At 39.8% G+C, this 23,454-nt stretch overlaps 1 protein-coding gene across 2 annotated transcripts in view; it reads right to left on the bottom strand.

Moving 5' to 3' along the window:
- The window catches only part of SH2B2 (SH2B adaptor protein 2), an 81,136-nt gene extending 58,096 nt beyond the window's left edge, over positions 1-23,040 (bottom strand). For both annotated transcript variants that reach the window (XM_063449908.1, XM_063449909.1), the window contains exon 1: positions 22,893-23,040. The gene's annotated coding sequence lies outside the window, so the exon portion shown is untranslated. The remainder of the gene's footprint in view (positions 1-22,892) is intronic.
- Positions 23,041-23,454: the final 414 nt, after the last annotated feature.

The raw sequence follows: 23,454 nt of genomic DNA, 5'->3' as shown, positions 1-23,454 counted from the left end.
CTCCCCTTGCCATGAAAATATTTTTGTTTCAAAAGGGTTGAGACTCTCTTTGAGCTGCTCACTTCTTCACCTTCCGCACCGTCATAGAGGAGGTGTCGCTTCCTCCATCAGGGGTCCAATTCAAGACCACCTTAGATCTGGTGCACAAGCGTGGCATCCACCACACCAGACGCGCATCCAATGCTTCTCATTCCACCGATGGAGGATTAGTGGAAGCTCATTGCAGAAGCTGCAAATCCTGCAAACTTGCAGCATTTCTTTATACTTAACAATTCTCAATTTAATGCTTTTGCATATGTTTAAACATGTTATGTATGAAGTTTATTGAAAAAGTAATGGGTCAAAACCAACCTGGTGGCGTGTTCCTTTAACTTGTGCAAATGGTTTTCATGAATTGCAGTTCCATAAATGAATTGCTGTTTATTGCTGGTTTGAACATGAGGACATTGACTGTAAATAATTTCTATTAATAATCAGTGGACAGAGGTTTTCCGGAAAATGCACTTCTGTAAAAACCACATCATGTCATCATCATGGATAATGCTTGGTGTGACTATAGCATGGTTTGTATTTGAATCTCCTTTAATATTTTGAATCACAATATGTTCATCCTGGTACACTATGCACTCTCTTAGTTTAATACAGGGAAGGGTTAACAAACATGCGTAGAAATTGGAATCCAGGCAGGTTTTTAGAAAGGATCAGATTTTTGTCCAAAGCAAAGGAGTTAGTTCACACAGTGTTATTCACCAGGAAATCAGGAACTGCACAGAACTGACCAGCAAACTTTAACATTTTCACTAAAATCTGATGAGTTATTATTATTATGACTGGCATTTAGAAAGCGCCAACGTATTCTGCAGTGCTGAGCAATTTGGGAATAAAAAAAAAAACCAAAAAAACAGTACAATGCATATACAGCCTAGCATGTCACTAATGATTATCTACCAGACTCGCAACTATTTGCATCTCTAGTTGAAACTGTTTAACTTGCATCTCTATACCCTATATGCCGAATTAGCATGATTCAAGCTTGTACCTAAATCAGAATGTATGTTTAGACCGGAGCCAAGCTAGTTTCAATTCATCTACTATTGCCAAGTAAACGTTTAACTAATAATTTGCTAGATAACACAAACTACTGTGGCAACCCTAACCTGCTAAAACTACAACGAGAATCCTTAAATACAAAAAATGTGCTTGTTTTCACATGTACCTCTATGTTCATATGACAACATTACGTTGGAGGAATGCCTTTGGGGTACCTCTCAACTGCTTGTTATTAACTCACGCACTACAAAAATAAAGAATAAAAAAAAAAAAAACACACTACAATATACACAGACCAATAAAAACGGTAAAGAGGTCCTGCTCAAGAACGGAGATCTAGGCGCTGAATCTCTTTTATACAAAGTGCTTTGTTAGACAGCCTGTGAGCTTACAATCTAAAAGTTCTACATCAAACACTCTAGAACACTAGGCCCTAGTAGTACCATATTTTCAGGAACTTTCTTGCTCCAGACGTTCATCAATTCTTTAGGAAAAATATACAACGGACAAGCACAGCAAAACTAAAAGCACAACACGGATACATATACAAAACAATATTATAATGCATGTTTGCGTCTAAATAGCCAGTTTCACTTTATAGCAATAATTACAAGTAGGACACATTTTTGTAGCTGTAACTGAGTACTTAAATACACAGTGTCAAACATACACATTGACCACTCATTTACTGACTTATTTACTCAAAGCAAACACCTTTAAAGGTATGCCACCTTTAACCCCGACAGTGTCATATGAGGAGAACATTTAAAAACAAGTTAAAAGAGAGATGTTTAATGAGACAAACATTACAAATTTGTATGGCGAGGTCACTTACTGTAAACAGAGCCTAGTAATTGTCAAGAAACTATGTTGATAATTTATTTCACAAATATGTGTTGTTTGGTATAAAGGCATGTGACAGCAGCGAAATCACTTCGTTTTCTTTTGTTTCCATTATATGTTTTAGGTCAGATAAACAAAATAGGATCACGGAGGTGGATAATGTATTATTGTCTTTACTAGATAGGACATATGGAAAAGATCTAAGCAGCTACCTGTTATATGAAAAAGAAAAAAGGAGTGGTTGGGCATATGGGGATGTGATAATGACACCACTCACATGACAGGCAATGCCCAAAATGTGTGGTTCCTTCTGGAAATGATGCCAGGCCACCCAAAGGAGTGTTTCAGCACATGCGCAGCAAATGAACTGAATTTTACTTAGTGCACGCATGACTTTTGTTGTACATGTGCTATGCTAATTGGGGACATTTCCCTGGTATACTCAACCTGGAGTGGTGGGACAGAGTCCCAAAGTTAGGACTTCTGGGAATTATGTGAATGTGTGAACATGTAGTTGAGCTATCACTGGACCCCATTCACTTGCATACTTTGATATTCTCAAAAATGTGTTGTTGTGGGTAAACGGGTTATCATACCTTCTGGGAGACCTTAACATTCCCATAAAACAGTCACTGCTTTAGAGAACTAGAAATGATCTATCAAATGAAAAACATTTTCCTTGGAAGCAAGAGACAAAAGAATCTTAGAAGCTAAAACTTGTATGAGAATGGACAGGGGACCCACCGAACGCAAACTACTTGAGCTGGTTACTGTTCCCAGCGATCTCATAAACTCTTGTTTTTTGGGCTCATTTGAATGCTAGAGAGTTTAAAGATTTGGTTAGTCAGTAAAAATACTTTCAATATTTTTAATTAACAAGAGCATTAATCAATTCTGTGTATTGTAGTCTACTAGTAAAAACACACGGCTGTCCACATTAATTAAATGTCTGTAGGAAGGAGGAACTACACATTGCACGTAGTTAATTAACCAACCTATTTTATTTATAGCTTCCCATTAGATTAATTGCAATAATAATAACATTAACAAGCATGACCTGGACTGAAATAAAAGCTCTAGTGTCTACAGATCCAACTCGGTGAATTCCAGCTCAGAATAAGGAAGTTAATTGTGAGAAAGTCCCTCTCGCAGAGAATATCTGCTCCAGCTAATTGTCACTATGATGATATTTTACATTGTTGCTGTTTACAGATTGTCTGTCTGGACATTAAAATAGACAGGAAGAAAAACATTACTGTGCATAAAAAAAAAATCTAAACATAAATCATAGACCAACTACATAATATCGTTCAAGGGTGGAAGTCCCTTAAAATAGCATGCAGTTCTCCAGCTGTTCATGAACTACAAATCCCATAGTACTCAATCTATCTTTCCGTAGCTGGTTAACAGCTGTTGTGCTATAACAAGATAGAGTAAAAGATAGAGTATGCTATAATTTCTAAATATTTCATGAAGATATACATTTTGTGAAATACTTATATTGATTGTTTTTGAAATAGGAACCAATATTTCTTATGGTCGAACGTCAAGTTGCCAAAACTTGACACATGCAGATCTTTCACCGTCGTGTCTGACAATTCCGACAGCCACCGACAGCAACAGATGTAAAAAAAAAAAAAAAAAAAACCATGCACAGAAAAACTAAAAAATTAAAAAGAACCACAAATGTTACTTTCAGAAAAGGTAACAGATAACTAGGATATCCTTCCATTGGAAACTGAAACACAATAGAGGAATTTAAGAATTTTTCAAATGTGCATGAGATGATCCCGAAAAAGAAATGAGAAAAAACAGGCTGAGATGGTGTAATGGCCAGGCTAGGTAGTGTAATTGGACCCTTTCAGTCACTATAATGTATGTTTATGTCTATTAGGCTATTTTTATTTAATCCTCTTCTCATATTACCTGGTTGTATTTGCTAGCTTAGAAAAAGGCTCTATATGTCATATAATTACATTATCAATGTCTTCCTGAAACTGGTATTGAAGATCTTATTGAATGATGTATAATTCTTCCTGATTTAATGTCTCCTCGTGTAGAACCATCAGAGTTTGTCATTGTTAGTTACATTGTCAATACTGTACGAGTCTACACTATTATAAAATTATCATTGTGCGGTTTCATTTATCTTTAATTTTTTTTGTTTTCTTTAAATAACATCATCTCATTGCATTTTTACATGTGGGATTAGTTACTGATTCATATGGGTTGATTTTTTTTTTTAATTCTTTATTTTTATCGTGCAGGTGATTAAAAAGCGTAGTCTTACGCCACAACAGCGTGCATTCGTAGTTAAACATAGGATAATCAGTGGCATTAAGGGTTCGCACATTTTTATTTTTAAAAGACACATAATAAGCCAGGTAAATATGTACAATTGAGTTAGATCAGTTGTAGTAACTGCAGTGGGTTAGCAACAATAGCTGTGTCAGGATGCCACAACAGTGTATTCATGCAGTCGCATGCGGGATAGTTAGTGGCATTTTTTTTTTATGTACGTTAACAAGCTTAACCTCGTGAGTAGCCGGTATAGTTCCTGAGAGCCTATCCACTATGCTTATGGCACAGAAAGGCAATACAGGTCCGGTCGGTTACATTACAGGCAGAGACAAACACTAACAACATAAACAAACCAAATCATAACTGGTGGAACATACACAATAGATTGCTGTACACGTGGATGCTGGTGAGGTGTGCAGACAGTTTTTGTCCAACTCTCTGGGCTGGGAAAGGAGTGTTAACTGGGGAGAGATGGAGTAGTGTGTGACAAGAGGGTAGCTATATTGGCTGGTCATGTGGGGGGGGTGCACGTACATGTTTTGTACTAGTGCCGGCATAAGGAGGTGCCCTATTGCATCTGCATCTGGTCGTGGGACCAGCAACCAGGTAATGTCAGTACACATGCTGCTGTCTGGTGATGGGTGTCCGACCGTGAGCTGGTTAGCAGATGGTTAGTTTGCCCTTTAAACTAGTCTAAGTCAGTGTTGTTGGCACTCGAGAGCATGGCTTGTCTTGCTTGGGGAAGTTCCAGTAGCTATGTAGGTAGGAGCGGGCTATTTGTGTTCACGTGTAGATCCCTAAAGGGTGCAGGTAGCTAAAGTGTCCCCTGGGTTCCCATGTAATGTTCTGTGTAGGGGGGTGGGCGTCAAAGTGGACCTGGTAGGTCTATAGCCAGTATGGTGGAGAGTTCTGTCGAAGGCATGAGGACTAGTCCGCCTTTGTAGCCGTGGGAGTTCATGAGGTGGCTGCTTCATAGGTATCGGCTGAGGTTCTCTGTGAAACAAACGGGGCTGTGTGTGCTGGGTCCCAGACATGTGTACCGGTCGTGGTTGGTCCTCTGCGGCTGAGGGATTCTCTCGGGAGACCTAAAGGCTCCAGGATAGTCTCTGCTCCGGCAAGGTTCCTGATCGGATAGGAGGTGTCTCCCTTCTGGACCACCAGTGTGCGGTTGGTCTTCCAGCGGTAAGTAATGTTGTTAGCTCGCAATACCTCTGTGAGTGGCTGTAGCGATTTCCTCCAGGCGAGGGTGCTCCCTGATAGATCGGCATAGAATGAGAGTGAGGAGCCTTCAAAGCTGTATGGGGAGTTTCCCCTGAGTGTGCCCAACACCGCTGCCTTGTCTTGCCCGCTTTGGAATTTTGCTATCACATCCCGTGGAGCTGTGGCGGGTGCCTTGAGTGGTCGTGGGATCCGGAAGAGACCCACTGTTTATGGACCAGACAGATACAAATATAATTTACTCATTTTATTTCACACTATAGAAAACTTTGCATGTAACAATAATTGAGATAATAAGACAGAAAGATTCATCAGTACCAGATTGGAGTTTTATATATTTCACTAAATATGACATCAGCAGATGAGGGATAGCTATTCTACCTAAATGTATGTATGTGGAAGGACTGATCCATCTCATGTCCTGAGGTTTAATAAAAAAAAAAAAAAAAAAAAGTATTGAATCCCTTGACCATATCCTTAGAAATAATTAAAAACACGCTGCTGACATGGGATTCATTCCATATATATTTGGAAAGGGAATCTTCCTACAAGCTGTACAGAAATATTAAATATATCAATATGCTAAACCGGAAAGAACACTATTTACAAACTAAAATATCTGTATGATTTTGTCCTTTTCCCAAATTTGATCTTCTTATCAACTTCCTGCTGAAGAAGAGCTCTCGGACTTGGTAATCAAGAACTATACGAGATGTAAAGGCCCAAAATTGGGGCGTACAGCATTTCAAGTGCTGTCAGAGGTAAACAAAAAAGGTCAGTATTCTGACTGTGGAAGGGAAAGGGGATATCATACATAGAGAGAAAATCATCCAATGTGGAATACATTTAAAAAAAAAAAAAAAAAAAAGTCCCACTGTGCCTCGATTTCTGGGAATTTCATTATAGAATAATGATACCATTGAATTATGAAAAATAGAATAATTTACAATGGTATCTTGTGCCTTCAACTTTACAGTTTTATCAGTTTTATTAAAGAGTCTGAAGCATATTTTGTAGGTGCACCATTATTCCACATTTGTTTTCTTTATTGTTATATTTAAAGGGTTAATCCAACCCATTTTTTAATTATTATTTTTTTTTATCTAAAAGGCCCTATAGGGCATTTTTTTTATCAACTTATCCCACTGCCCTTGAAATCCATGCTACCTACTGATGAAGTTTATCCTGGCACATATGACTGGTGTTGTAGTGCCTAGCGACCAATACCATACTAAGCCATGGGAGTGGCATCTACTCTATCGTGGCAGACACCAAATGCCACCTGTACTCCGGAGGCCAGCAGTCTCCCATTCTAATCTGTTTGCATACCTTTGGGATAAGTTCCATTACCGACTACAACCTCTCTCACCACAGCAACGCATACCTTCCTCTCCTGCAACCCCAGCATCGCAGGCCTCCTCTGAGCAAACTAAGAGGTATATCCACTCATGGGCCAGAGTTCATATTTCTGGAGAGCCTGGTGGCCGTGGATATGTATGCCCCTAATACTACTGAGAGCTGAACACTCATGTCACTATCACCCCTAGTCCACACTGCGTGATCAGAGTCTTCCCTATTCAGCTGCCAAAGCAAATAGTGAATCTCTTCCAACAAACCTGTCAGTCTGGACAGGTACCTCCTACCCACAGGCCTATGGTCATTTGACTTGTCACTACTGTGCCATTGATGGGAATTTGTTAACCAGAGATCCGTGCCCAGGTCTGAATCTCAGACATTCCACTTCCGGAACTTGTCTTTAATGGACCAGTAGCCATGCCATTCAGATTTGCTTATGATTCTTGTTGTTTGATTTTATTGTTATGCCGATTCCAGCTGAATAGGTTATTCATTCATTATCTGCTATCATCTCAATAAAAATCTAAATTGCAAAAAAATAACTAAAAAGTAAACAAACAAAAGGGGCATTTAATTGGGTTACGAAGGCACAGATGTTATATTATTGTTAACATTATATTTAATTCCCCTATATTTAACAAATCGTGTTTGTGAGGTCTGAAAAATAAACATTATATCAAGAAATCCACACTGCTCTTTCCTGGAATTGAGTGATTGTATCTTGGAGTGGTTACTGGTAAAGTTTCTGCCATTTGTGACCCGTGCAGGTCTGTCAATCAGAAAAGAGAGAGCATATAGAAGGAGGCAATGTGTGTCCGGGCTGTTATCAGGACTGAACTGGATTGTGATATAAATTGTTAAATCTTTTATATTTGTTTACAAAAAATGAAGCACCATGTGATTAAAAAAAAAAGAAAAAAAAAAAAAGGTTAATACGAATTAAGCCGCAATATCACACAAACTCATACCAAGTCTGGACATTATTCATTGGCTGAAAGGAATACCATTAGATGTTTGTCCATGCTCTAGTAATTTCCCGCATTGGATTATTGCAACCCTCTCCTGATTGGTCTTCCCAAAAGCCGTACTGCACCGCTACAGTCCATAATGAACGCTGCTGCCAGACTGATTTTCCTCTCTAGTCGGTTCTCTCACACCTCACCCCTCTGCCAGTCCTCACATTGGCTTCCTGTATGCTATAGGAGTCAATTCAAGGTACTAACTCACACCTATAAAGCACTAAACAACTCTAGCCCCTCTTATATCTCTTCATAGATCCATAGGTATGCCCCTTCTCGGTCTCTCCGCTCTGCCCGTGACCACCTCCTGTCCGTTGTCTGCACCCGTACGGCCAACTCGCGCTTGCAGGACTTCTCGCGGGCGGCTCCCTTCCTATGGAATAGCCTGCCTACCGCCATCAGACTCTCCCCATAGTCTTGAATCTTTTAAGAAGTGCCTTAAAACCCGTCTCTTTAGGAAAGCTTATGGCCTCCAAGACTAACCTTTACCTCACATACCTGTCTCTTGCTCTCTCCTAAAGGGCAGCCCACCTTATTTGATTGCAAATTCCTGTCCTGATGTGTTTTACACCCCACCTCCTATAGACTGTAAGCTTGTTTGAGCAGGGTCCTCTTCAACCTATTGTTCCCGTAAGTTTTTTGTAATGGTCCTATTTATAGTTAAATCCCCCTCTCATAATATTGTAAAGCACTACGGAATCTGTTGGCGCTATATAAATGGCAATAATAATAATAATAATAATAATAATAATGTTCAACAGCTGATATTACTGCTGTACTAACGAAGGGAGAAAGCCTCAAAGAAGCAGGCAACATAAAAGAGAATTTGACCATCAAAAACTGTAGTGTATAAGAACACTTGTGATGATGTCTACATCTTACCCAGAATATGGACCATATAAGATATTTTTCAAATCCCTACTGGACTATCGTAGATTTCAGAGAGGTTATATGTATTGCACAATCCATTGATAACCTCAGTAGCTTACAATCAAACACACATACACACCCAGTTATAAAATATAGAATGTATAGAAAGTATTCTAGCAGGCTGTAATTGTTATGTTGCTTAAACCATCCATCTAAGACTATACTAATTGTTAAATTGTGTTTTATGTTTATTTCATAATAAAGAGAAAAGTTGACTAAGGATGTGTAGCAATAAAGTAATGTACATATAGATATAAAACGTAATTCTGTTTCAAGGTTCCTAGAAATTCTAATTGCTAACACAGAACACAGGATGAGTCAGTCAATACTTGGTTTATTTCTGTTGGTGAAATGCACATTAATACCCAGTAACTGTTTTGCTTGCCTCCTGCTATTTACACCCACACAAATCCTGTATTTTTCTCTCTCTGCTACCAGAATCACAATGTTACCAAATCATTTAGATCATTCTTTTTTAAACCTGAGAAAAACAGACCGTGTAATGCAATTCTCCAATATTAACTTTTCTTGGCTGTCTATTTCAGGTGAAAATTTTTTAATTAAAACCAAAAATAACAAAACACTTTAATTTTTTAAAACCGATCTTTGCACCTGTGACAAAACTCATTTGGTGAAATATTAAAATATATATGTTTAAAGGACCACTCTAGGCACCCAGACGACTTCAGCTTAATGAAGTGGTCTGGGTGCCAGGTACCTCTAGGATTAACCCTTTTTTTTATAAACATAGCAGTTTCAGAGAAACTGCTATGTTTATAATAAGGGTTAATCCAGCCTCCAAATCCTCTAGTGGCTGTCTCATTGACAGCCGCTAGAGGCGCTTGCGTGCTTCTCACTGTGAAAATCACAGTGAGAGCACGCAAGCGTCCATAGGAAAGCATTGTAAATGCTTTCCTATGCAACCGGCTGAATGCGAGCGCGGCTCCTGCCGCGCATGCGCATTCAGCCGATGACGTCGCAATCAAGATGGAGAGGAGGAGGAAAGCTCCCTGCCCGGCGCTGGAAAAAGAGGTAAGTTTAACCCCTTCCTCTCTCCAGAGCCCGGCGGGAGGGGGTCCCTCAGGGTACTCTAGTGCCAGGAAAACGAGTATGTTTTCCTGGCACTAGAGTGGTCCTTTAAGCCTGGTAAATACTTGAATCATTTTTTTTTTTTTTATGTAGGGGTTTACAACAAAGATTAAAGGGACAATAATAATTTTCTATCAGTAATGATACCAAAGAACTTCAGGCACTATAACCCCTTCAGTGAGATTAAATGGTTAGGGTGCCTAGAGTGTCCCTTTAAAGGGACACTGTAGGCACTATAATCATTTTAACTCAATGAATTGGTTATAGTGTCTGGAGCAGTGATGTATTCTGGTTTTGTGCTGCCCTAGGCATGACAAAACTCAGCTCCCACCCCCTTTCCAAATTTCTCTTCCTGTCAGGCACATGCCCTCACTGATGCATGCACTGACATATACTCACTTAGAGATACACAGTCATTGTCACACACACTGTTTAACCAACACACACTATCACTGAAACCTACACATTAAATATAATATAGCAGGGATGTGGAACTGCACTAAATCCCAAGTATGTATCCGGGTGCATCCAGGCCAGTCACAATACCAGGGACCAAATACGTGATGAAGAAGAATAGAAAAAGGCTCTAGGCACTCCAGGATACAAAAAGGCAAATTTATTGAACCCACTGCGCACCTCGGAGTGACATCATTTTCCGGCTCCGACATCACTGCGGTGTGCGCGAGGGAGCTGAGCATGAGAGAGAGCTCAGGGGAGAGTGCTCCCTCACCGCCTGCCTACATCCTAAGCAGATGCCAGCCTCGGGGGGGCCCAAGGTGGCCAGCCAGCCAGCTCTCTGATCCTCCCGGGCACTGGAGGTATGGCTAAGGATTAGATTATACCATTAGTCATCCCAATTCATACCAGCAATAGCGGCTGTGATAGTCAGCAGTCAGCTGTTCATGTACACAAACCATATCTAATTTCTCATTACTTCTCCTCACCCTCCTAGTTGTTTGTGTCTTTCTTGCTCTTAATTTTTATGGGAATTTTCTATGTATATTTGTACATATAAATGCATATTTTTCATGACAAATACAATCTAGTAAAATGGCTCCTGAATAAGTCTGTATCATTCTCAAATTCTAATTCACAAAACAATTAATTGTAGTGAATTAAAAACTGAACTGCAAAACTGAGGCTATACTAGAATATTTGCAAATTTCTTTACAAGTGAAATAAATCCATAACTATTGGCTTGTCACTTGGTGGTGTAAAATGTAGATGTGTTTTACTTAACCTTGTTATAAGAACTTGTATATTTATCTTTGAAAAACAAAACATCCCACTGCAGTTAACATATTATTCACAGATAATAACATCCTGGAAATTAATCTATACCAAAAAATACTTCACTATGCCATCTCCATTATAAAGAAAAAATTTTACTAGGTAACTAAAAGGTAATCACAACACATGGTACAAGTAAGTTAAAGGAAGACTCTAGGCAACATAACAGCTTACAACCAAAAAGAGGTAAAAGCGCATTGAAGTGAAGTTGTTATGGAGCCAGAACGTACCCAGGCACTTTTCTACTTGAAGGGATTAAACCATACTCCCACGGTTTAACCCCAAAGGTTGTCTCCAGTGCCAGATTTCCAATTCCCCCAGCAACATTTGGCTTCTGAAATTGACGAGTCCGGTAGTGCGGAGTGCCATCGGGCAAGAGTGTCCGTGATTGGCTAAAGCATTCAACTGATGCTCTATGCCATTCAGTAGCTCTCCATTCATAAAAAAGGTACATACTGAATTCACAAATAGGGTTCTTTGCAAAATATGCAAAGACCCTAGAAGGTGACAGAGCCGCTTTAAATACAAATATATTGAATTAAAAATTAAATCAGATTTAAAACAAGAAAAACTGGTTTAAATCATTAAATTTATCCACCCTCCTATTACACTATATAATACATTGAAATTGTCAGAGTTAATAGTTATCTATTTACATACTCCAAGTTGATGAGTTTGCATTTGATCCCGTGCATTAAAGCTATGATTGGCATTATGTGGTGTATGTGGTTATGATGATATTCAGTATAACAAAGGCACCGCATGCTCAATGCTTACATTTTTGTTGTCTGTTTTTGGAAAACATTCACTGAACTCATTGAATAATTTCTATAAATAATGTGTATATTTTGGAGTTGTTAGTTTCGGCTTGTTGTTCTTGTATTGCTTTTATCATTCTCGGTGCTGCGTATATTTTCTTATTATCAAAACCCAATCTAGATTATTAGAGTTGAAATTATTTATTTTTTTCTATATTAACTTAAAATGTGAAAATGTTTTGTCATTTCTCCACAGTTCCCAGTTAAGTAAATGACCCCACAAGTACAAAAACATTTTTTATTTAAAGGAACACTATAGTGTCAGGAATACAAACACGTATTCCTGACCCTACAGTACTTAACTATTTGGGTAACCAGCACCACTCCAATTGTGCTGAAAAGATGATCCTACTCACCTACTCTCCCGCGCCAGTCTTGCCGCAGCTGGCCCCACCTTCATGGCTGAGATCATGAATCTTGATCTCAGCCAAACCAATGCTTTCCCAAAAGAAAGCCTTATGAGACTATTGCACATGCGCTGTGCCAATCAGCATATCCTCATAGAGGTGCACCGAATCAATGCATCTACATGGGGAGCATTCAGCGCTACCATGCAGAGCGTGGAAATGCTGAACGCCAGTACTGCACACTGAAGCCCTGGACTAGCAACTCTAGTAACCTTCTGAGTGACTGCTACTAGAGGTGTTCCTAGGCAGCGTTTACAGTGCTCAGCCTGCAGGGACAGGCTACAGACACCATTAAGCTCTCGTGGTTCTGGTAACTATAGTCACTTGAACTTTGGTGGCAGGTTCACTGTAAGAGAAATAGCTCCCAAGGTACTCCCAAGGTACTGAATACATTATTTATAATAGTGATATTTCAAATATTTATGTGATTTGGGAACTGTTATATAATTACTTGTCAGTGGTCCCTCACTCCAGTTCCAAGATTCCAAGGGATCTATGGGTGTTATAGTGCCGCCCCTGCCTACTATGACTGGCCCTGCTGAGGGATACTTCCTCAAATAGGGCAAACCTCTGTGCTGATGCCAACATGCATTCATTTCCTTACCATTGCTTTCACAGCTACCTTACAAGGGAAATTATATCTTAATTAAAACGGGTAACTAAATTAGACAATTATGTTCTACAACTATTTGAAAAATATATATATTAAGACAAAGGCAAGCTATACTGCTAGGAATACAAAGTTGTACCCTATAGTGGCCCCCTCCTACATGGCAGCGTTGAAAGGGTTAGAAATCCTTTTGTGACTTACCTGACTCCAGCGCTGATTTCCCTTGGCGTTGGGTCAGCCACTAGAGGTGGAGTTAACCCTGAAAGGTAATAATTGCAGTTTATCAATAACTGCAATCATTGCAATTGAAGGGTTAAGGGGACAGGGGCACTGCACCCAGACCACTTCATTGAGATTAAGTGGTCTGGGTGGCTCTGGAGTCCCTTTAATGCAAACTAGATAGAAATTCTATTTTTGATTCTAATCTCCAGTCTGTTGCGGACCCTGTAAGACTGTAAATGTAAAGTCTAAAAGCATATGTGCTCAGTAGTAATTATACAACATTATCGAAAACAGACTGTTCTACTGACAGTTAGAAGGATGGATATTTGGAACAGTACGCTATTTTCTAAAAACATTCAATTACTTAAACCATTATATGAAGTCCCCAATGTAATGAGAAAATAAACCATAGTTGTGGTACCTTGATGCTATTACATAACTCCATGTAAATGTAGAACGGTAAAGAAATATACTTATTGTAGAAAAAAAGGGATTTCTTGATGGCTTACATGAATGACAGATTTGCAGAACAGTCTCTATGGGATAAGGAATAGAGGGGTTTGACTGAGAGTATTAAATAGAAAACCAGATATTGTTCTCCTGACCAAACTTGGATGAACTGCGAGGTTCTCCTAGTTCATCTCTTTGCCATTCAATACCACATTTTTTGCTAAGAAAAAAAAAAGTAATGTAATCTCCAAAACATCCAAATCTGATTCATGAAAAGAATATTGAGCATTTATATTAAATGTATTATATTCAACATTTGAAGTCCTAGACAGGCCTAACATTTATTTGCCACTGCAAGCCTGGAGAAGCCTTGACGGGGCTTTGTTTTCACTCCCCAATAGCTAATGGGCGAGTGGAAGTTTTTAACCCTGAATTAAATATTATAATTTGTAGTTAGTTCGTGAAAAAAGTACAAAACAGTTCTATGCGTCGAGTGTTGGAAACCTAAAAAAACACAGAGATAGATGTATATAAAGTGTATATTTAAATTTGACAGTCAGTTGGAGAAAAAGTGTAGTTGTACAAATTAGCTGCGTCTCTGAAACTTCCGAACACTTTTTTTTTTCTTTTTCTTATGGCATATCACTTGTAGTATCAAGAATATTTATGACGGCATTAAATCCATGAAATTACACAAATATCCTGATTGGAATGATTCCACATTTGCACCACTATTTGAAAATATAGAAAACAAATGACAAAAAAAAATTAAAAATAAAAATAAAATAAAAAAATCTGGGAAACTTGAGTCCAATAGCAACCCGCAAAATACAACCCCCCAGCTGACAGAAGTACCAGGCTGGCTTACTGAAATGTGCAAGTCTAACAGCAAACTTATATAAACTTATAAACTTATATGGAATATTGCTATTTTCCATATTTTGCGCCCTGCTTCCTGTACGGTATGAATTTAACTCAATATTATGAATCTGCTTTACTGCCACATAAAGAGAGGCAGAGGAAGTCCTCTGGACATCCAACTCATGGCAGCAAAAGGGTTAAATGCCATGTTGTCACAGTCATCTAGCTATCATTTTTAAATCAGACTAAAAGGTGTTTTATAAAACAAATATGGGGATGCATTAAACAGACGCTATGACAGGGGTAGGCAACCTTTTGGACTCAGGATCTTGTGGACTACATTTCCCAGAATGCTTTATCAACCACAATGCTGGTAATGCATCAGAGCAGATGTAGTCCACAATATCTGGAGTGCTGAAGGCTGCCTACCCCGGTACTATGACATTAGATGGTATTTATTGGTGGGCATTTAAAAAATATACAGATGTAAATTGTACACTTGTGCACGGTGTAAAAATTTGTTTCAGCTGAACCACTTTATCCAAAAAAAAATTTAATTGCATAACTACATTTTGTAAAGAAAAAGTAAAGAAAATTATATATATACACACACACACACACACAGTATCTATATACAGTATCTCACAAAAGTAAGTACACCCCTCACATTTTTGTAAATATTTTATTATATCTTTTCATGTGCCAACACTGAAGAAATGACACTCTGCTACAATGTCAAGTAGTAAGTGTTCAGCCTGTATAACAGTGTAAATTTTCTGTCCCCTCAAAATAACTCAACACACAGCCATTAATGTCTAAACCATTGGCAACAAAAGTGAGTACACCCCTAAGTGTCAATATTTTGTGTGGCCACCATTATTTTCCAGCACTGCCTTAACCCTCATGGGCATGGAGTTCACCAGAGCTTCACAGGTTTCCACTGGAGTCCTCTTCCACTCATCCATGATGACATCACGGAGCTGGTGGATGTTAGAGACCTTGCGCTGTTTCAGTATATCATTTATTTCTGTATTTTTGTACCCAGCACTGTGAATCCTTTTTGTCAGACTAAATGTTTACTTAATCAGCTTGTGTCTTTGTTCTCTGTGAGCTCCCTCTCCTAAGGAAAAGCTCAGATAAACATGTTACCAAAAGGAGTGATTATATATGTCTGATCAGTAAATTACGGTTGTGATACTATAATTCTACTGTGTGTGGGGTAACCTAAGACACCAGGTATAAAATCTTTGTGGTGGCAGTAAAGTGTGTACTAGGGTGTTAGTGTAGAAGGGATTGCAGGGGTTAATTTAGTGTTTGCTGGGACTAGCAACAGGTAACCAGGGGGTCTGGAGTCAATAACTCTTTCGCTTCCACACTCTCCCAACTGTCTCGGCTGAGCCAATAGCTTACGTTCGTGACATAGGCTAGTGGGACATATTCTACAATTCATCTTAGCTATATTCACATGAATTTAGCAAATTCTGTATTTCACCATAGTCCTATGAGTAAAAACAGAGACACAGAACAGTAATTCTGTAGTTCATAAGTATTTGGACAATGACTCATATCTAGCACAATCTTCAGGCATTTCTGGTTTCGGCTAATTTTCTCCAGTTTTGACTTCTAATGGTCCAGGGGATGGCAGGTAAAGGATGCACGGGGCTACAGTCCCCAAGGCCACTGGCATACAGGGTAAACTGGCAGCAGACTCACAGCAATATTCTTCTAATGATTTAAATCAGCAGATGCAGGGATTTCTGTTAGAACACTAATGGGGTGGATTTGCAAAGAGCCTTGTTAGCATGAGTTTGTACTTGATCTGGCTGTTTACAACCTCAATGCATTCCATAAGTGGATTAACCAACCTTCACAGGTAGACTGCATTATCTAGGGCTGCCAGATTACGATAAGAATGGCATGGAGGGGGATGGGGCCGGCACTCAAGATGGCCCGACATGTTTCCACTTAGCTCTAGCCCTCTAAACTCAAAAATGACTCTAAACTGCACTTTGGTGGTGCAGAAAACCACTTGCTGAGGCTGAAGACCGATACTGTAATCCCCTGTACCATTATAAGCCTGAGTTTATTGGAATCTGCTGCCAAGTGTCACCAGCGACTGGGGGAAGCGGCCGTTCTCCCGTGCTGCTGAACGCTACTCACTGAAACCTCTGGGGGATATCCTGGTCCTCACCAAAGAACGCAATCACACCCAGGAGGCAAAGAAGCTATTACGCACCCTGTCAACCAAACCCTTGTGGAGCACCTAAGATGCCAGTTGCACTGCAGTCACACTTTGAAGCCAAATTCCATGCGTTCTTTGAAGCCTTGTTCGCAGCCTTCTGGACCCGAATCAAGTCCCGCCAGCAGAGACACATGCCCACTTCAGAGGTCTCCAGCAGTGGTCTGGTGCTCCCTCCCTCCTCTGGGCTATAAACCAAGACGGTCCACAGACACATCGCATCAGCTATCCGCAACCATATGGGACTGCCGCACCGAGAGTCTTACCGGCATGTGGAGTGGAGATGTGAAAAAGCTGTCATCCTGGCCCCTGCTGCCTAAGGGATTTCAATCTGTGCCAGGAAAACAGTGGAGGTCATGCCCAGCACCTTGTGACTGACAGCAGAACTGGCTCCCAAGTAAAACAAAATTGTGGCATTGGCTGAAGAGGCTTGTCTCAAACCTATCCTACCAGTTTTACTTATTTTTTTATTCTTCTTTATGGTAGCTTCTTACTACCTACACTGTTTTGCCTCTAGCTATTTCATGATTTTGGGAACTCTGTACCATTTGTACCTGGTTGATCTGAACTCAACATTCTATCTGGTGGCATCTCTCTAAGCATGTTTATACTTTACCTTATAAGTCTGAGTACCCATCCTGTCAGATTACACAGTCTGATTATATAGTTACCACTCATCTACTGACTTATTTTACCTGAGGATGTTTATTATTGTTTTTTCTTTCACTAAAAAATAAAAGTGCAGCATATTTTGACTAAGCATACTTACACGCATCTTGTTAACATAACATATCTAATGCTATGAATCTTTGCTTACTCCTGTATGTAATACTGCACCCCAAAAATAAAGAAGTGAAAAATAAATAAAAATAGATAAATAAAAGAATGGCATGGCGGTGTTAGTGGCCAACAAAAAACAGCCATTGATGAGCGCTTGACCGTCAGATCCAAAAATACCAGTCCTCCCCTGCATTGCTCTTAGTTCCTTTTCACAACTTCATTCTTCCTTGCCCATCTTCACCTTGGACTGTGAACATACTCACATAGCCATTAGCACATTTGGTGTTTTAGACCATTTTGACCATACTGGACACTGAGGAGCTCTTATTCCGTGTGAGTGCAGTCCCTCAAAGGTTCTGCCACTCATAGCAATTGCCAAAATGAAACATGCCTTAAAGTTTTATCTTTACCATCCTTTGCTTCTTTTAGTGCAAGGATATTGCAGGTACATACCACTATTTCTGTAAAACATATTATTGGGAGACATAAAATTAGGATGAGGGGGCGGAGCCAAGCAGCCAAACAGATCAGTCGCACGTCTGATGAGCACTGTGCATTGGGACACCAAAATAGCGAATTACTACAGCAATTTCGCCCAGAAAACTGGGACACGCGGCTCCTAACTACCAAGATTTGCAAGACCAAGAAGCAAAGGGCTGAAAAACCCAGACAGGGCATGAAAATCGGAGAGTTTCTCCATCAAGCGCATGGCGCCTATGGGTCCAAGATTCCTTGGAAGACCTACTGCAAAGCAGGAGCACTGCCGACTTACTACCTTCTCCACAACCTCCGACTGAATTAAGGAGTGCAGCCGCAAAACCAGTCACGGAGGCTACCTTAAAGGAACTACTCCACGGGCTCCAGAAAACTATTCAGGCAGATGTGGCAGCGCTGTGCGCAGACCTCTCAAGCCTTGTTGGGCGCCTGGGGGAGGTGGAAACTACATTGGAAAGCCACAAGCAGCAAATCTCATCACTCCAGGCTGTAATTCAGGCGCTCAAAAGAGAAAAAAATCAATCTTTGAGCAACGCTTTACACTAATGGAAGACACAAGACGCAGCACTAACCTCAAAGTCCGGGGAGTGTCGGAAGGGATTCCAAATGCGCAGCCCCCGGACCTACTAAGAAGGCTGGTGGGAGTGCTACTGCCACCAAAACAAGCTAAAGGCACCAGTTTGATGGAGTGTTTCATGTGCCGAAGCCCAGAAGAGCCCCGGAGTCGGCCACCAGGGACGTAGTGGTGCGCTTCCATAACAACAAGGATAAAGCGGCGGTGCAGGCAGCATTAAGAGGGTACTCCCCATAGGCGTTCGAAAACATGAGTCTTACATTTTATGCAGATCTCACAGGGGAGACCCTGCAATGGGGGAGATCCCTACAGCCCCTCACCACACAGCTCAGGGCCCATGAGATCTGCTACAGATGGTGATCACCACAAACGCTGGACGTTCAACAAGGAGAGACCACCCACACAGTCCAGGACCCACAGCAGGCAGCAGCTCTGTTGGAGACCATGGGCCTTCGGGCAAACACACCCAGCAGCACGACCTAGACCACAAGAGGCTCCCGCGAAGCCACATCTCTGGGATCTGTCAAGGGTCGCTCCGCATTCCCCCCGGGAGGCACGCACCGAAGCATCCACCTCGGCAACAACCTGAAGCACCTTGAACATCCTTCTACCCCAAGGACACAAACACTCTTTAAGCATGCTTACCTAATTGCATAGTGATCCCTCTTAAAATCTTAGAACTGTCGTTACTGTTTTAAGCGTAAATTACTAGCATATAATGTATTTTGCATGTCAAACTTTACAGATGACAGAACTAGCCCACAGTTTAGATTTCTCTCCCCCCCACACACACACCTCTTCACTCTGACAGCTAACACATACCCCAATGAGACCTAGAGGCGCATCACTACCCTAGGGCTATTAGCCTGACGTGTTTTTAATTTGGCATTCTCACACGCTACTCCTCATGGGCACTCAGGTAATGGCAACTATGGAATTGCTGCAAAGAGGGTATACACTACCAACTAATACCATCCAAGATTTCTTATTATTTCTCCTTTTTATTGTTTATATTGCTTGTAAGGTCTATATCTCCTGACAAGGACCTTAATTTGCCGGCAACCCCATCTAGCAAGACATGCCACCAGCGGGCAAAGCATACACTCGCCTTAGAAATGACCATCATTAGGAGAGAACATGAGCATGCTAGACCCCATACTGAGGTCTTAAGCATCTAAAAAAAACAAAAAAAAACTCCATACATGTTAATGCTACCTAATATATGCCTTATATTTTGTTATGTTTTTGCAAACATGAGTATTTGTAACTCAGAGTCAGTCCCTCTCCCGATCGTGAGTTGGGAATAAATAAAGAATATAACAAAAATTTTGAAAAAAATAAGCAAAAAAAAAAAGGTACGTTGAAATCGTTTTATTAGGTTTAGTTTTTATAATTATGGGGAGGGGCCCCAGGTCAGTAATATCTAATAAAGCATTACTGAGTAAACAAAATGTGCACATAAAAAGGGATAGTGTAACGATTGAAGTTCTTGCAGTTAAAAACAGATATTAAAAAATATTCCACTAATTTCAATCTGTACGCGTGCCATGAAATTAGAATGTTCACAGTGTCATGTACTGTGTACACTGAGAAGCAACATGGCTTTTAGATTATTTAGAAAAACAACATTAGATTGAACAAGCATTTTAGAATGGTAGAGAGAAAAAACTGGGAGTTCCCTAAAAATATAGGAAAGTTGGTAGGTAGATGTAACCCTGAACATCTTTTGTGTCTCGTGCATTGCACTAACAACAGTAGGGTGAGATTAAAGGAAGCACTTTAATACACTGCGGTCACTATACACATATATTCTGCCTTTATCAAGATAACAATATACATAAGTGGAATTATAAACGATGATTCAATAGTGCAAGAACAATTTCATCCTTTTTTTTCCCAGAGCCAGTTCTTGAAAGCAATAAAATAAGATGAACTTTTATTGCATAGAGCCTTGAATGGACCCTTCAAGCATTAAACTCACAGGGGGCCTTGCACAAGTGAACATGATGATATTAATGAACATATATTACATAAAATATGATTCATCTTATTATGACTGTTTTTTTATTGTCCAAGTAATAAAAATATAATGAGTTTTTATCATCTCGAGCCTTAAGTGGCCACTTCAGACAGTAAAACCCACAGCAATCTTGCACAAGTGCGCATACATATATTAATGTCTGTATATAGAATAACCCAATATATGAGCATTTCTTATCTGGTCCGAGGAGTAAAAAAAAATGTATATATATAGTCTTTGTTTGACCTACTTGTAATTTAAACTGAAATTTAATCTGCACATTTAAACCTTCACACTGTAAAAACAATTATGAACAGGTAAATAAAGTATGTGTTCATTATCAAGTGAAGTAAATGTATTACAAACTGAAATTATTTTTGGACTCAAGACTAAGCTTTATTCCGAAGTCTTGGCTACACTGCAGTCCATTTCCTTAGTCAATACTGGGATGGTGAGAATCTTTTATGATGAAGAGGGGAGCAGCTGTGTGATGAACATCTATACTTTGAAACCCATCTGCTGTGTGATGTGAGATCCTGGATACACAGTTAGTCTTATCCTCATCATAACTACATTAAACCTTTAAATGACAACTTCCCCCAGTAGAGTCAGCACTGTTACAATAAAATAGTAAAGCCAATAATTCAATTGGAACAGAGATGTTTCCAATCTCCATATCATGTAAGGGAAGCAAGCTGCAGCCCACTTAAAAATTATTGTAACACGTCTGGAACACAGCATGCTAGAGGTTAATAGATTATTAAATCTTAATTTAATCTGATATGATATTCAAAGATAGTTAAATAAATAGATTGCGGCGGAAAGGGAATAGCATAGTGCGTGTGTTTATTTAAGCAAATGCTCTGTGAAGGCCAGGCTGCAAAAGAAAAACAATCACTCTGCTTTATAGCCAGAATTTTATGAATGAATTCTCTCTGGCCAACTAGCTACAATGTGACCATGTGTAATATACTATATAATGCCAATCAGAAAATGCAGACCTCATCTTTTTAAATACAAGCTTCATTAAACTGCAAGGGGTGAAAAGATGCCTATTTTCTCAGCATAAATCATTGTAATAAAACCATACCATAAACAACAAATCACCGATTTACAGAACACTGTAGGCAAATCAAAACACGTCACACAATCATTATATTACTGTATTTTTTTTTTTTTTTATATAAATGAAGGTGTTAATTTGGGCAGACACTACACACAGACATTTAATACCTTAGTATTACTACACGATATGCACAGCAAAGAAAGAGTTAAGATACCTGGGTTTTGGGGGTGGGGAATTTTGTATCTACGTCCTGTTTATAAAGTGGTCTATAAAAATAATTTCTCCAAAATGTGTGACTCCAAAAAAAAAAAAATTAAAATAAAAAATAATCATAATGATATCCAGGCAGCCTATACAAATAATTGTAATAATATTTATAAAAAAAAAAAAAAAGCTTTCCCATCTCTGGAACTAGACAGATCTCACAAATCAATAGTATTATAAAGAGAAAACATGACTGGTGATCGATGTGAACCTCTCTGAAGCAGTATGCAGTGAGAGGGCTCTGCACTTCTCTAATGCTAGGGATTAGTATCTCCCACAGTGTAATGTTTACACATATCCCTCTCTGGTTCCCCCATTATACAGCAGAATCCCATGTTATACAACAGCGAGCTGTGTCTTCATTATACAGCAGTAGCAGCAATGTCTGTGTGCCCTCCCCCAAAGACAAGCAGAAGGGCACATACAACAACATCTGCCTGGGAGAACATTCAGCTGCTCCACACTCTAACCTCTATAAATAATGCAGGGCAGCTGAACCCAAACCACCTTTTTTTTTTCTTTTTTGCAGACCCCCCTTTCTGTGTTAAAGGAGGGGATCCTCAAACTAGCATCAACATAAAGCAGCAGCCAAGCCAAGGATCCCTGATAAGCCCTGTCATGTTAGGCAGGAGGAGCTGCTACAGCTAAACAGGATTACAACCATGATCCACAGAATTAGGGGCAGTGAGACAGGGACAGATGTTTTATTGGAACACATTCACTGGATAGAATTCGAACACTAAAAAAAAGGCAGAACCAAAATGCACAAAAAAATAATAATACAAAATAAATAAAAATAGTTATAATGATAATAATAAATAGCTATATATGCACGTGCACATCCATTGGCTCCCTGCCTCCCTAGCCATGGTAAGATGTGTGGCTAGCAATGCTTTGAATCCTGATCAGGCAATGAGTAGACAGGCGTATTATCTGGGTATATTAGTACAGGAGGGGAATTAAAGCCCAGGCAGGGTACGATGCACTTACTCTGTGATCAGGATCATATCTGGCGCTGCAGGCTGAGAGGGATTTAAATCCCCTGCTTTGAAGTCTTCATGGTCCCACTATCCCATCTCACCGGAACGAGAGAGCGAGAACAAGATCACCAGCCCACGAGCACCTTCCCCAAATCCCTTTCTTGTTTTCCACACCCCCGGTGCTGGAGGAGGTGGCCAGACCGAGAGCATTGCACGGGGTTTAAAGGGACAGGCTGCACATGTGACACGCTCTGCCACTCACAGTGAGCGGACAGCAGGCATGTGGCCGCCCGGCCGGGTCACAGGGGGGGGATTCGCTGGCTCCCTTTAGTGGACCTTTAATAAACCTCGTTAGCATTAGCAGGATCGGCTACAAAGCGTGTCATGTAATAATACACAGGATGGGGGTTAAACGATGGCAATACAAAAAGGGATTTGGTTTTTTTTTTGTGAATGAATTGCAGTCACCGTGTATTTTTTTTTTATTAATATATATATATATTTTTTTTTTTTTTGTAAGGAGGATCATTAATAAAACAAATTAAAACGTGTATTTGTGTCTCTAGACCACA

The sequence above is a fragment of the Pelobates fuscus genome, chromosome 1, assembly GCF_036172605.1.
Source record: "Pelobates fuscus isolate aPelFus1 chromosome 1, aPelFus1.pri, whole genome shotgun sequence".
Lineage (NCBI taxonomy): Eukaryota > Metazoa > Chordata > Amphibia > Anura > Pelobatidae > Pelobates > Pelobates fuscus.
This window is presented reverse-complemented; position numbering and strand designations above follow the sequence as displayed.